General features: G+C 38.9%; 1 protein-coding gene across 15 annotated transcripts in view; it reads right to left on the reverse strand.

Moving 5' to 3' along the window:
- The window catches only part of LOC130413818 (neuronal cell adhesion molecule-like), a 46,046-nt gene that overhangs the window by 18,815 nt on the left and 10,460 nt on the right, over nucleotides 1–16,771 (reverse strand). The window contains exons 1-2 of one of the 15 annotated variants that reach the window (XM_056739271.1): nucleotides 6,383–6,464; nucleotides 5,888–5,906 (exon numbers count right to left, since the gene is read on the reverse strand). The exons of 13 other annotated variants lie outside the window; for them this stretch is intronic. The gene's annotated coding sequence lies outside the window, so the exon portion shown is untranslated. Of the gene's footprint in view, nucleotides 1–5,887; nucleotides 5,907–6,382; nucleotides 6,492–16,771 lie in introns of those variants that run through there. One more of the 15 variants, XM_056739270.1, reaches the window with a different exon arrangement.

Raw genomic sequence — 16,771 nt, forward strand, 5'->3', positions numbered from 1 at the left:
AAATCACACACTCACTTTTGACACCTCCATCACATGGCTGTTTCCATGCCGACATAGCTCTTTCAGAAATCTGTTTCCTACATAGTGTTGACCTTTTCAGTAAGCACAAAAAGAAAACCCAGACAAAACAACATGCATCCGTCATGTGGTGTCACGCAACATTTGAACTACTTTAAATACATTTTTGAAAACATTTTCAATTTCAATTTAGAATGAGTACCAACGCAGCTTTTATTAGGTCATATTCATTTAGAGATGACGTGAAATATTTATATATTCCTACTTGTTATTTTTATCTACTCATAAACATATTTTTTTAAAGTCTGTTTTATTTGAAATAGGAGAAACAGATAACTCTAATAGTTTTAAAAATGTTCAAAAAGCATGTTTTTATAATGTCATCATGTTTTTAGCTGTATGTTTTAACTGTATTGTTTTTTAAGTTATTATTACTTATTCAAAACTGTAGTTTGATTGATATTATTTGAGTATAAATAAAAAAAGAATAGGGATGCGATAACCTATAATTCTTTAACATTGGTAGGCGATAGCTGATTTATGGCCGATATACCGCGGTATCTATGTTTTATATAACGTTTCCTAAGACTGAAAAGGCAAAAAGTGGACAACTGCTTTATTTGAAAACATTGCAATGCAGAAAACAAGGTAACCACTAGTTTACTTTTTTCCCCTGAAAATCATGTACCAAGCCTACTTTACACTTGTTAACAATTCTTTAACCTTCAAATTTTTCTGGTATATTTTTTATTTAATAAACAAATCATAGACGTTATTCCAGAGCAACCCAGAAAAAATTGTCTTACTTTAATAGCCACATGTCTAACAGGTCTCACGCCAGAAAGCATTCATTTGTTTCTAAAATTTACACATTCATAAATACTGTATCTACATGCTGTACCTACATCACCAATGTAAATGATCGCGACGGAAAGACAGCACTGTCCTGTATTTTAACTGTGAGCAACGTGCAGTTAAAGAAGTTTAACCAGAGGAAATTATTTATCGGCTATATTATATCGGCCTAAATTTTATTATCGGCCGATACCGATAACATTAAAAATGACCATTTATTTTATTGTGCATTCTTTAAAATCATGATTATTTTTTGTTTTACAAATGAACTCCAAAATGTCAAAAGTAAGTTGCTTAAAAGTTCTAAATTGAGAAATGTAAATGACCTTTAAAAAAATGTAAATAGACTAAAATAATATAATAGAAATGTAAAGAATTTGTTATCTATGCTTGGATACACAACAAACGTTATGAAAAAATCTGTGAGGGACTGAAACGGAACGATGAACTCTCCACGTGAAATGAATTCATGGCAAATACACAAACCATTCCACAATGACACGGGTGTCTTTGGACCGATCGTTCGCAAACAAAGCAGTAAAGTTAACATATAATAATGGGCGGTATTGTCATGTTAATGTTGGTCTAATGTGGAGGCTGCTGAAATCAGTGACCTCAGCTCTTTCAGAGGCCATTGGGCGGCTCATTCAGTGCTCTAGAAACATCTCTGATCAATAGCCTCTCGCTCTCTGCTGGCTTTGCGATGTGCTGACTGTCCGCTCAGCTCCTGCTATTGTACTGCTGCCATTGAGCCCAGCCAACATTTGACTGTTCGACCATCAGAACATTTACACCTCAACAGACAAAAGAAATGAAAAATAACATTTAAATGCTTGGGAATCAAACCATCAACATTTGTGCCACTAACGCATTGCTCTACCAATTGGGCCACCAAACCGCAACAACTAAAGAACACCCTGTCTGTATTCACTTAGGCGACAAGAAACCCCCCGTGACTCTGGTGGGCACTTGAACTCTCAAGATACTGGACTGAATCCAGTTTTCTATCTCGTTTGAGTTCGGGTGGGGTCAGCGGGGTGCATTTGGGACAGATGCCCTTTCATTGAGTCTCCACCTCTGAAAGCAGCTCTTTAGACACTGAACTCCACCTGCTCGTCTCAAAGGTTTTCCTGGAGGTGGGCCGCTCCCGTCCCACTCACAGCTCCGAGAACAGTAGATCTCCTCTGCCAGAAATGCAATGACTGACAAATAAAGACGGTCCATTGACAAGGCGAGTTCTCGTGTCCCACATGTAACCGTGTGAGGAAAGTTCACACACACAGATCTGACACCCTGTTAGCATTCGGAAAAGAGTTTGTTTCCAAAATGAGATAACTCTGTTTTAAAAAATGTCAAAAATCACGTTTTAATTTTGTTAGTTAGCTGTATTTTTGTAGTTATTGTGGCTTAAATCATAAACAAACCAACTGCAGTTTGATTGATATTTATTGCAATGCACAATAAAGAAAAATGATTTTTGAAAAAATCTCGTATCATTTTGGAAATAAATTCTCCACATATACCCATACATACAGACATACATACATGCACAGCACAGAGAGAGAAAGGGATGCAGAATATTTGAGAAAGAAGAGATTGTGACATTCTGTGGCCTCTTTTCACCTCATTCATATGCTGCAGGTGAATAGACATCATTTCCCCTTCAGCGCCCTCAAAAGACCTACGACCCTCCAATCTCAGAGCCTCCGCTACAAACAAAACCCCATTCAAAGTGTGAGAAAATCAAATTGCTCCCGCTCCGTGTGTGTTGTTTGTGGGGATGGAGGGGGGCTTGGCCCGCCTGCTCGGAATCACACATACAGAAAAACACATTTCATCTGAAATATGTTACACCACAACTCAATCCTGTGTGTTCTATGAGTGTTATAAAGAGATCTCTCTTCATATCTAAAATTCATCAATATGCCTTAACCAGGAACCAATAGAGACATTTAAAGACTATTTATACAGAAAACTAATTGGGAGAATATTTTAAAACAGAAGAGTTTTTAAAACTGTCATCTGTCTATTGACTTTATCGGATGTGTTCCAGTTCATATGTTGACTGGTGGGTGTGCTGACCCGTTCTAATGTGTGTCCTGTTTACCAGTGACCCGTTCAGCCTTCCATTAGGATAACAGACATTTGAGAACAGCTCGACACATCACTGACACAAACCACAAACACACTGGACATTTACTGACGCTCAGATTTACAACAGGATTTAATTTTAGACATTAGATATTGTGTTTAATTTGTATGTTGATTTTTGTGTGTGTGTGAGTTTGTCCTTATTTTTATATCCCGCTGGGGATCTAAACCTGAATGCACACTGACACATGGGGATTCGTGTCACCTTGGGGACCAAAATTGAGGTCCCCATGGGCAGAAAAGCTAATAAATTGTACAGAACAATATTTTTTGAAAATCTAAAAATACAAAAAGGTTTCTATAATCTTTAGGTTTCCACGGAGATGATAAACCAGTGTGTGTGTGACTGTGTGTGTCTCTTTGACTCAAATCTCACCGAGTTCAACACACAGGATGTTTGGTTTCACTCCAGGAGGAAGAACCTTTCTAACTTCCTCTCCGCCGTTTTTAATCAAACCAGTACAAACACATCTGCTTTCTTGCCTTCTGGATCTTACTGTACGTGCCATTCTAAAATTGTGTGGCAACTGCAGAGCCTGGTTACTTCAGGACAAAAGAAACAAAAAGGTGAAACATAAAGTGGTGATCAGTGAATTTATAGCTAAATGTTTTTAAGTGGTGTGACTGCTCTGTGTTTTATAGAGGTCAACAGGAACGTGGCTATAGATCAGCTCCATCACTTTACTAGAATCAGGTCACCCAGAATGAACAGCACACTTTCCACAGACTATTTCAATGTCACAGTAAGACTTCATTTCAAGGAAAATAATAATAATAATACAGCTATTTTGGCATATCTAATGTAAACTAGTCTCACCTTTAACAGTACAATTGAATCAGAATAACAGCAAAGTGAAGTGCATTGTGGGATACAGTATTCCACACTGCGTGCTCTGGTTGTATACTGCACATTTTGCAAAATTTTCACAAACGCATAATCAAAAACGGACTCCATTTGCATACTAAGTTCAGTATGGTAGAGTATCGTTGTAGAGTATCGTTGTGAACACCGCTGTGAACATGAGACACGTTGAGTTCTTGTGGTCAGTGTTCCCCAACCATCTGCCACTCGTGTGAGCGCTGATCTCAGACCTGCTGCTAAATCTTATTGGCTCCTCACCTGCAGAGAACCCCCCACTTCTGCACCATATGACTGTGACCTGCTGCTCACAGATAGAGACATTTAATATCAGAACCAACAGAAGATTAAACCAAGGACACAGCACAAAATATGAATATGAATATGAATATTTGAATATATTTATGTCCATATTATAACCACAAACATACCTGTGTTTACATATTATATATCTGTACAAGAATCTGATCTCTGTAGACTGCAGGTGTACACAAGGCTGTTCTCTATAGACTACACCTGTACACAAATCTGATCTCTGTAGACTACAGGTGTACACAAGGCTGTTCTCTATAGACTACATCTGTACACAAATCTGATCTCTGTAGACTACATCTGTACACAAATCTGATCTCTGTAGACTACAGGTGTACACAAGGCTGTTCTCTATAGACTACATCTGTACACAAATCTGATCTCTGTAGACTACAGGTGTACACAAGGCTGTTCTCGGTAGACTACATCTGTACACAAATCTGATCTCTGTAGACTACAGCTGTACACAAGGCTGTTCTCTGTAGACTACATCTGTACACAAATCTGATCTCTGTAGACTACAGGTGTACACAAGGCTGTTCTCTGTAGACTACATCTGAACACAAATCTGTTCTCTGTAGACTACAGGTGTACACAAATCTGATCTCTGAAGACTACATCTGTACACAAGTCTGATCTCTGTAGACTACATCTGTACACAAATCTGATCTCTGTAGACTACAGGTGTACACAAGTCTGATCTTTTTTGACTACATCTGTACACAAATCTGATCTCTGTAGACTACAGGTGAACACAAATCTGATCTCTGTAGACTACAGGTGTACACAAACCTAATCTCTGTAGACTACAGGTGTACACAAGTCTGAACTCTGTAGACTACAGGTGTACACAAATCTGATCTCTGTAGACTACATCTGTACACAATTCTGATCTCTGTAGACTACAGATGTACACAAGCCTGATCTCTTTTGACTACAGGTGTACACAAGTCTGATCTCTGTAGACTACATCTGCACACAAATCTGATCCCTGTGTAAATGATTGCCGTTGACAGTAATTGTTGGTAACTATGAATGTTGACTGTTCTGTTAATGAAAATCTTGAAGAAAGACTGACAGGATTAAGACTCATTAAGCAGGTTTATGAGGTGATAAACCTACACTCTCCATCATGGCAACAGTAAAATACATCTATTACATCTAATGTGCATGTCTACTCTTCACTGTGTCAATAGCACCACAAAAGGAAGTCAGGAAGTCTTTACTGGGAAGAAAAATTAAATTACCTAACAAGTCTTTTTATTCAAAACAGAATCACTTGAACACGCATCATGTTCCCTTGTATAATCGACATGAATAAATGCAGGAACTTTCTAGAAAAGCCTAGAGAAAATTGTCACAGTACTGATGAGGAGATTGCGATGTGATGTTCACTTGCAGCAAACACAGTTACATAATCACAGTTCTGCTGTGAAATATACCCGGAGCATCTTACGCCAACATCACGCTGTATTTGTGCATCCATAAACACCCAAACAGTGCTGTGCATTCATAACCCGGATAAAAATCTGCATACGCAATTGTGCCAAATATGAGCTGGCCAGATGTCTGAAATCTCTCAAATGTCTCACAGATTACAGAGATTTTCCTCCAAGAGGAACAAAACCAGGATGGTATTTGACAGAAATGTCACACTGGCACAATGGAAAAGTCTGATGGGTTCAAACTCACCAGAGCAGATCTGTAGAACCTGAAAGCAGACGCAACAGACGTTCATGAGCTCATGAAAGATGCCATAACAATAACAAAGTTCCTTTTTTTTAAAGATTAAAATGATCACATCACTGTTCAGAGTCACAGATGCTGAATTCTGTCCGTCTCATCAGATTAAGACACTTTCCCACACACACACACACACAGGTCTGTTCTCTCTGACAGGTGTTTTCACACCTGATATTCGCACCTCTGAATCTCACACACGGATGAGCATGAGATTCAGACCAGCCTCAGAAACCACATAAATTTAACCAGAGTAAAAAACGGAGTCGAGAAACAGAGCAGTTGTCTTCATGAGCATCTCACACAATCCCTTCACCCATTATTTGTTTTTAACATCATCAGCATCTCACGTCTAAAACTTCAAACAGTGTACAAACTGATCAAATATACACTCAAATCACCTGCCAAATGCATAAAAGTAAACCTTGAAAAATAAAATCACATTACCTGTCCTTATGCAACAGTCCACAAGTCCAAACAGCCCAAAATATACAACAAATATCAACAACAGTCAGGTCCACATGTTCCCCCAGCGTCAGTCTGTGCCTGAATGTCACTCCGAAATGAGCGCCGTACCCCTCACACACACACAGAGGGGCGAGCAGCCCCTCCCTCACAGCAGGATTAAATCAATCTTTTGTCTTTGGCTCAATGGAGGTTAAACATTTCCTTCTCTCACGGGCACGCCAGCGCAATCTTGAAAGTCTAGCACAACTTGAGGCACAGTTTGTTTGCTTTGTTGCGCGTGTGTTATTTTTTATTCATGACTGACGTTCGGCAAATTCAATGGTTATAAAGGTTACAAAACAAAAACAGCAAAATGCACCGTAAATAAAAAACTCCTTTATGGGAAAGTTTTACGATTCTTCAGTTTCACGCTCAGTCTGGAAGTCCGGAGAAAGTGGCACTTGTGACGGTTTTAGGAAATGCCTCAGGACAAAATGTAACCTTCCCTTCCCATCGTCCCCTGCAGTGAAGTGAGAGCTCAGAAGCAGCAGATGTTGCAGGAGTAGAGCTGTACTCATGTGCTGATGGGAATCTGTATATTGCAGCCATTAAAGAAAGTCTTTTGTTAGTTGCGGGCTGCGACAATAGAGGGAAGTTTCCCTTTGAAAGCGTCTCTTTTCTCTCGGCCCGGGCAGTAATAATGCCGCTCTTTTACAAAAGACCACGACTTGAAACATAATCCGGCGCAAAGTGTTTGTCCGTCACATTGCACAATGAGAAAAGGTCCCAAACCAGCCCATTCTCAAATCACCACTTTTATTTCCCCTTTAGATTTCCACTGTCAACCCAAGTCGGTGAGCCGCTGTAAGTAGGTAAGTAGTTTCGTGTTCTGGAAGTGCATGGCGCTAGAGACGCCAAAGTCATGGGTTTGTTTCCCAGGGAACACACCTTTAATAAGATTAAAGAGAGAGCAGGTGGACATGTTTCGGAGAACATCTCAACATGATCTCAGATATTTTTATCTTTTTTATTTCTCCTAAGAACTTTTTAAACGAGTTGTCTGAGACCAAGCTGAAAACTTAAAGAACCGTATCCGGGAGAAGAGAAGCAAGACATGCAAGAAGCAATAATTGAATATAAAAAGCAATACAATAACTTAATTAAATAAAGTTATATTTAAATAATAAAAACGTTTCACATTCTTTCTTGCGAAAATGAACAGACACGTTTAACAGCATTAGATAAAAACTAATTTAACGTTATTTAATGTTCTTGCAAAACATTACAATTTTTACAGTGCAAAACTCACATTTGCTATATTTCGATATATTGTGCAATGTGCTGCCCTACCATTGAGCTATTAAACAAGATCTGATTCTAGATCAGTGCATCCCGACAGATACAAACAAAGTTTGTTTAGAAGAAGAGCCTCTTTAACTTTAGATAGACTATATGAAGTCTATAGAAATTATAATTAGCTAGATATAAGACAATAGACATCTATAGTACGTCCCCACGTCTTTCCAAGAATGTTTTTCTGAGCTCTTTGGGGCACCATATTCCTCATGATGAATAGAGCTAATTTCTGATTGGCTGTCAAAACGCACAGGATTTTGAACCCTCTCGAGCTTGCCTCAAGTGCTGTTCGGAGGGGGCCAAACCTTCCCCTTCAACATAAAAGAAGCCCACCGCAGAGCGCTGCTTTTCTGTCGTCTGGGTGACACGGTTTACAAACAAGACAATATCCATTAAAACAACATTATTCATTGGTCGACTGTCTTTGGGAAGCAGCAGCTGTGTCGTTCAGCATCGCGTCCCGCTTTCATAAACCTAGGATGTGATGAAAGTGTTACAGTCTTTTGTGACGATCCGTGAATCGGGATGGTTTTCACCAGTGCGATGAAGAGAAAGTAGGTTAATTTAGAAGGGAATTTGAGACTCGATCAATGTGAAATGATCTACGTGTATCTGGTAGATCGAGAGGTTATAACAAACGGAGAAAAATTCCAAATGAAGAAGTGAATGGACAAAAACGTGAGACGCTCCCGCGGGATTCAATTCAGAAAGTCAGGACACAAAACCAGGACAACGGTGGCAGTCTAAGAGGATATTTACAAGATTGACTTTCTTAATCCTGTGGAAAGGACACTGAGGTCAACCTGCCCCTTTTACATCCCAACACAAAAACTCAGAACACACACATGTTCTGAGAAAGAACCACAGGCTTTCACGGCGGGTTTAAATGAGTGTGTGTGAAACTGTCTCACTACAGATGCATTGATCACAAACACAGAGTAGTACAACACACGGAACAACACACATGCCACGCTATAACAGGGTTGAACGGCAACATCTGTTTCACCGTACTGACACATTCATGAGCTCATATGTTGAATGAAAGCAGTTCGTCTGATCAAACGGCATATAAAGATCAGATCGGCTCTGATGTCGAGCTCCGGCCCCCATTTCTAATATGCAATCGGAACATGAAAGAAAGTTTCTTCCCAATCACAGACAAAACAAATTTACAGATCTAAATCAAGACTTCAGTCATTGAAAGCATCTGGTCTCATCATGGGTCAAAGCTGATGTCCTGCAGGAGCAGATCACAGTATCAACCCCGAACCTCACTGTGCAACGGGTAATGATGACTGCAGTCAGGACATATGCACACGCGTGCCCACTGTGACAGTTAATTATTGATCTAAGTAGCTTTACGTTCACACACGACACACCTGTTACTACCATTTATAATTAACACTCTTCATTAATTAAGTCAAAGAAACTTGCATAGAGCACAAAGACTAAACCAGATAATGAAAGACGACTTGAAAGTATTTCAACGATGTCATCCGTCCGTACTGTAGTAATGCATCAATCCCATAATCCTCAGCGACAAGCCGATCATAAAATACAGATCAACAACAAATATGCTGGAAACCAGCAGGCTGACTATTTTTAGAGCTGCTGAGGATAAAGGTTCCCCGCAGAAACTCACACTCGTCGCTGTATTTCAACCGTGTGTTGTGAGAACACGAGAAAATTTCATGAATCATTCATTTTGCCTCGGTAATTGGATTCTGCTTTTAACAAAAACAATGAAGCATTACTAATGGTTGGTGAGCCACGGTTTCTGCATTGTGAAACTGGTTTGGGATCCGATTTCACTGCTTGTCCTTTGTTTTTGATTTTAAAACGCACAATGTTTTTAACTTGATCATTTTTCTCTGTCTCTGTATGTTGGTACTTGGTCTATGATTGATTTTCTATATCTATTTGTCTGCCGTGAAGAAAAACAGAGCTTCATTTCTGGGGCGGTGTAAAATATGTTCTGACTGGTTCAGGGGTAAAAGCATCATGTAATCGATCGGACCTCCATTAGGCCTATGGCACAGAATGTCACGGGTCTGGACTGCACTGATGCTGTAGGTCATGCTTTATGCAAGCTTTTACATGGAAAACAAAACAAGCCAATATCTGTATTGACAGTGAGTGTTAAATCAACACATTCCCCCATAAAATCAGCAAAGATTCTTTACATCTATTGTAAATATTACCCATCCGCATTCACAACGTGCTAAATATAAAAAAGAACTGAGATAGGTGAGTAAATAATGATTGACATAATGACCTATGTTGTTGTTTGCCACCGAAATGTGATGCAAAAAAAGATAAATAAGACTATATAAATGATTGAATAGATGTAATAATGCAAACCACAGTTTTAGCCAATAGAAAATAACAGTTCTGGTAAATGCCATGAATTCTGCAGCTGGCAGCATCTGTTATGTCAGCAGATGTAATCGTAAGGTTCCGCCGCAGAAGTAAATCTGCATATTCATTGAGTTTATTATGTGTGAACATGTCCGACAGCATTAAAATGAGAAATGACTCATTGAGTTTAATAAAGATTTCAGATGCGGTTGTAAATGAGGAAACATTTTCGAAACTTTCTGAAAGAAAACTACGACACACACGGATAGTGGATGTGTGCCATATGCGCTATAATTCATAACTCAATCACCCTCTTTCTCTCCCTCTTTCACATCAGAAAACACTCACAAACTAATAAGTAATACATGTCTTATTGGCATTTAAATCACCAAAAGTAGATATAATAAAATAAATTAAATTAAATATTCAATTTATTTAAAAAAATTAAATTTCCTTTCTGAATCACATTTAAAGAAATATTTTACCTAAATGAGTAGTTCACCTTCAAAAAGAAAACTCTGTCATCATTTACACGCCTTCTTGTCATTTCAAGCATGTATGACTTTCTTTATTCTGCAGAAAACAAAATATTCTTCAAAATATCTTCTTTTGTGTTCTGCGGAAGAAAGAAAGTCATACAGGTTCCAATTGACAAGAGGATGAGTAAATGATGACAGAGTTGTAATTTTGAAGGTTAAATTATTCCTTTAAAATAGTGAAATAAATCAAATAACTGATAGATTGACAGGCATGTTTCGGCATGAAAATAAATACTGTCAGTCTTTTGACCGTTTAGATGGGAATGAATGTTACTCAACATAACATCTGCCTCAGCTAAACAAATAGACCCATTCACTCTCATCAACCACAAAACAAACAATTAACTCTTTTAACTCTTGCTGACACGAGAGCTCGCACAATGTGGTCTCGCGTCTCTTGTGCCCATCATCAGACGTTTGTTCAGATGGGCCTGTCGCCGGTGAGAGACGTGCATCCGACCGGAATCTACTTGACTGATTTACAAGCCTGAAAGTCAAAAAGCGAAACGGCCCTCGACTCTGGACCAACAGAGACGGACGGACAAAAGCTTTAATGGTTTAACCTCCACTCAAATCAAGCAGCTAGACAAACAAACGTCAACTTCACATGTAGTTAGTAAACCAACATTAATTGAAAGTGGTTTCTATGTTAAATGGCATTGACAGGAGTCTGAGGGGCTAGTTAACCTCTTTACCTCTGTTTGTTTAAGGAGGTTCTGTGGTCAGCTGAACACAGTCTGATGGCTGTTCTTTAAAAGCATCTGGTTTGCACATCTTGCCCACACCAACTATATACATCACTTAATAAAATGAATGCTGTAGAACGCTGAATCAACATTTCCACGCTGCTAGATAGTCTGCAATCCATCAGAGAGACATAACATTGTCTGTTCCTTACCTGACTATCAAGAGTCAACATTCATATCTTTTCAGATATCAGTCTCAATAAAAAGAATAATATTGGTCAACCACTATAGAGTATTAAAGTCCACGAGAACAGGAAGTTGCGATCATTTTAACTTCCGTATTTTGAGACATTTCCTAGTGAAAAGGTAGAACATATGTGGCCGTGGCTTGCGTTTTTCATCTCGGATTGATTGGATGTGTAAAATTGGCTGTTGTATTGATTTGGACATGAAACTGGCAGCAGACTGACAGTTGAAGGGGAGGAGTTAACGGATGCTCCGCCCAAGTCGTCAGATTTACATAAATTTTAGATGGATAGTCTAGCAGATTATGAGGGTACATTAATTTTGAAAAGAAAATGACCCACATTGATAAGCTATTTACTATAAACGCTGCAATATTTCATGAAAACGTAAGACTTGTCATTTTTTATTTCACCGGGACTTTAAATTGAGTTCACCACCCAGAATACATGAACATCCATTTTAAACCACTGAATATCTTTTAATACCAGAATTGTTGCAGACGCATTTCTTTAATCGCTCTGTTCATTGTGATACTCTGTCCAAACTCAAAAGAGTCTTTATAACCAGGAATGCTTTTCTGTTGCCCCGTACAACCATTGATACCCTTTATGTGCCAGCATTCCTCCTAAAGCCAAAAATCAGCACATTTCATTCTCAATAACTGTCCAGTGCATCCAATCATCACAATGCTTGTCAGAGTCGACCAATCATTAATAGACAGGAAGTACAATAAACCCCAAAGCCATCCAATGGAAAGGTGGAAACACTTATTAACACACAAGAGTCCCGAAGCGGCCCACACAGCGACTGGAACACATAGATGGACGTTCTTTTCTTATGATAAACAGCCTGCAGTGTTCCCCGCTTTGTCATGCATTGCTTCAGCGTCTGGTTTATGGCATGATAAAAATGCATTGTTCTATTAAAACTTTGACTGTGACATTGAGCAGGAGGTGGTCCGTTGAGCCAGCGCTTACCCAGACTGGCCCGACATTTACGCCCTGGAGTCTGAACAATAGAGCCGATGGCCTGTGATCCCAGCGGGCCCAGCATTCAACACCCAAACACGACCGAGACCATCTCTGACGTTCTGGGACAGCAGCCCGTAACACTGGCAGGGGTGGTCACACCAGCAGAAAGTGGACTATTTATATTCATTTTCTTTGAATGCGTCTGCCAAGACACGGCGTAAGTGCCAAGAATCTTTCATCAAGAGTAAATCTTAAAGTTCACATGCAACATTATGTGAATAACATAGTGGACGCTCTTATCTTGTATTATTAAGAGCACTCATATGCTCTTGTTGTTGTTTAATAGGGACTTACCAGAGTATATAAGAGAATGTTCTGGTTAAGAGATCCGGTCAAAGGTGTTGCCCTTAACGGTCTGATCTTATTGATACTGGAACATTATAATGGCTGGAAATGGGATGAAGGTGTTAAGGTACTTAAATGTTAATATATATAACAATGGAAAGTTTGGTTCTAAAATAGGATAACTCTGTTTTAAAACGTATCAAACTGCAGTTGGTTTGTTTTGATTTAAGTCATAATAACAAAAAAAACAGCTAACTCACACAATAAAACATGATAACATAATAAAATAATATTTAGATTTTTTTTTAAACAAATTCTCATTTTCGAACCAAATTCTTCATATATATATATATATATATATATATATATAAAATGCACTGTATACATATACACACACACAGAAGTATGTGTATATGTTTGTAAACACAAAATTAATATGCACAGCACACAGACATATATTATCTAAACACAAATTTATATTCTGGATGTGTTTCGTCTGGATTAATCGTTTGACCTCACAGCAGATTTCAGTGATTGTTTCATACTGAGGTAAGATGAAAATCCAGTCACATGACCCAGAAGCATCTCTTACAGTGTGATGACATCAACATCTGAATCTTCACTGGTCTACACATGAAAAGCTTTAAGAAAGAAGGATTTTCCAGTTTACTGGAGCATTTGATCCCAAACATCCCTGACTCATCTCATTCATTCCCTGCTCTGAGCTTAGTGACTGACTAACAGCGCAGCTCTGTTTGCTTACCTGTCTCTCTGCTCTGTCTTTCTTTCTCTATATTCTCACACATTCTGGCCTGTCTGTCTTTAGCTGTATTGTTCATCTGTATACCGTCTTGTCTGTCTGGTTTTGTCTATGTCTCTTCTATACAATCTGTCTTTCTGTCTCTGTACCATTTCTCCATCGGTTGTCTATTTGGCTCTTCCTGTCTCTCTCAGTACTGTCACCCTGTCTGTCTGCCTGACTCTGTACTGTCTTTTATTATGTACTCTCTCTCTCTCTCTCTCTCTCTCTCTCTCTCTCTCCGGTAGGTCTACCTCTTTTACCTCATTTACCTCAGTCTCAGTACTGTCTCTCTCCATCACTTATCTGCCTTTCCTCTCTCTCTCTCTCTCTCTCTCTCTTTCTTATCTCTCATCTCTCTGCTTCTTTCTTTCTGTCTGTCTGTCTGTCTGTGTCTCATCTCTCTGCTTCTTTGTGTCCTAAAGGATGTATTATTTTAAATATATATGCAACATTGTGTAACTGGTTTCATGTCTGCATTACGGCTGATTTGACCAGGCTTCATGTTTACTTGCATCATGTTATTCTTTAGTGGAACAAAGAAAAGTAAACAGTCTTTAATGTTCAATAACTAATTGCATTTAGTAACAATACATCAACAAAAACAAGTAGTACATTACTACGATCAAACTCTCCGCACATTCGATTCATCAGAGACTTTCTTCCCAATAGAGCTAAAGGTCGTACAATTCTAACCGAATGCCACAACGCAACTCGCCACCCACAAGACAATGTCACCATGACTACAGACATGCTTCTACATCACTATAAGAGGACCCTTGACACGCTGACATCATCAATGTCAGACACATATTTCACTGTCAGAAGAACAAGTGCGGCCCAGCGTGTCTGTGGGAGTCTACGGCAAGCGCTTAGTGACACATGCTACCATCTCTATGTTCTTCACGAAACCTTTGCCCACCGCCAAATAAAAAACAGCCATTAACATTCGCCACAGACTGCCTCCTATTGAGAAACCTTCGGAAATAACAGAAGCACAGCAAAATGAATGCGTTCATTTATTGCCCTTAAATTCACTTGAGACGTGGAGGCCTAAAGTCAAGCGCTGTAAAAATGCTACAAGTACAAAAGGTGTAAAACGTGTCAGAAATTCGACTGAAATGCTGTGTTGTGTTCAAACCTCATACAAGATCAAAAGCCTCTCTGGCTTTCCGCTGCGTTTCTTTATTCTCATGCTAATCGCTCCATTGCTGGAAGGGAGAATTTGTAACTTGTGTTGTCAAAGGATTCCCCAGGAACCCTAATAACAGTTTCTTTTGTTTAAAACACAATATCGTGTAAATCCTTTATGCGTCAATGCACTTGTTTATAGGCACATAAATATAAATATACAGTGTTAAAATAATGCTCGCCTTTCATTCATAAACTACATCAAAGAGCATGTCAGAGAGGAAAGCTCTTGATGTCGACGCTTTGATGTATGTGTAGGTTGCCGTGGCGACGGATAAATCTGAACCCTGTTGAAGGAAGTGGTGGGCCGAGGTAATACGGGAGGTCAGAAGTCTGTCAGCCAATCACAGAGAGTAACGTGAGGTCAAAGAGAACGGTTCAAGAACAAGCAGCAAGAATTATACCCCATATTTCGGAACGTAAAGTTAATAGAGTTTCAAATAAATGTATAAAAAATATTTTACCTCCACAAGTTCTGGCGTGTCTTAACACCCCCAGACATTCTGCAGATGACGCTGGTGTTATTTTATGTGCGTCAGGAGGTGAAGATGGAGTAAAGATTTATCACTCTGAACACTATCTGAGCTTTAGAAGACTCACAGTCCCTGCCGGTTCGGCTGCCTGCGCACAACATCTAATTGGATTTTTTTCCACCATGGGGAATCCAATCGCAGACACCCCCGTTCAATTTCACCAACCCCTGATTATAACTAGCAGAGATAAACTCACGTTTAAACCCCTGCTCCAAATGATTATGTTCGTGGAGCTTGGGTATTTTCGATTCTGCAAGCAACTGTTAGACACAACAACGGGGAAAGGTGTGCCGCTGTGTCTTAATATATTAACTGAAAATGAAAATCACGAACTGTTAGCCGAGTGCAAAATGAGCCTGTACTTCCTGTTCGGTCTGAGTAAACAAACCCGACGTATTCAACACACACCATCTTACGTTTCAGGTTAACAAAACCAGCCATCTCTAGTTACTCTGAAAGGGGTGTGGACGACCACAACCTTTTCACAAGCTAGATAATAGCAAATTGGATCTATAGTCTCTAGATCGCTCTTCCTGCGGACCCCTATAGGGATTCCCAAGAGAAGATTATGAGAGCCAAGAGAGGACAAACACTTTCACTGTGCTGATGGGAGCGTCAGAGGGATTCCCTCATCACGGATAACCAGATCTAGAATGAGTTCACAATAAAAGAAAGCTCCGATCAGAACTTAAACAGGATTGATATAGGGTGCTTATTTATTAAGAAATAATAGTGGAATATAATCACAAACCTGATTCGGACCTGGACGAGTAATTAGTTAGAAGTAACTAAACTAAATACTTTGAATTTTAATGTCGATTCCACTATTTCACACACATGTATTAAACAAAGTCTAACTTAAAAAATTGTGATTTATTATATAATTCTCCCATTTGTAATACTTTGTTCAGTTAATAATATTACCTTATTTAGTTGTATATTATTTATTTGAATGAATTAAAAGAAACGTTTCATGTCTATCCTTGAATCGCTGAACTAATCAAGGTTGATATAGGATATAGAAAGTTATTAGTAAGAAGTAATTCAATACTTTATGGAGAGTCATTTGTACAGAAATCTAATTACACTATTGAATATGTAATAGTAACGTGTAATTAATTACTTTTTCAGAGTAACTTGCCCAACAGTGACCATGAGCACCACAGTTTAAATTTTAAGTTTTAGAAGTTAGCTGCATCTTTACATCAGTAAAACAGATCTGAATAAATGATGTAAAAAATCTGACTGAACGTCAAACCCCACCAGACAGCAAGAGCTGAACGGCGCGATTTAAGCCTAACACAAATGAGCAGAGCACAGAGGATCATGGGATTAATTTTAGTGGGTTGGTTGGATTCCTTAACC

This window comes from Triplophysa dalaica, chromosome 24, assembly GCF_015846415.1.
Source record: "Triplophysa dalaica isolate WHDGS20190420 chromosome 24, ASM1584641v1, whole genome shotgun sequence".
Classification (NCBI taxonomy): domain Eukaryota; kingdom Metazoa; phylum Chordata; class Actinopteri; order Cypriniformes; family Nemacheilidae; genus Triplophysa; species Triplophysa dalaica.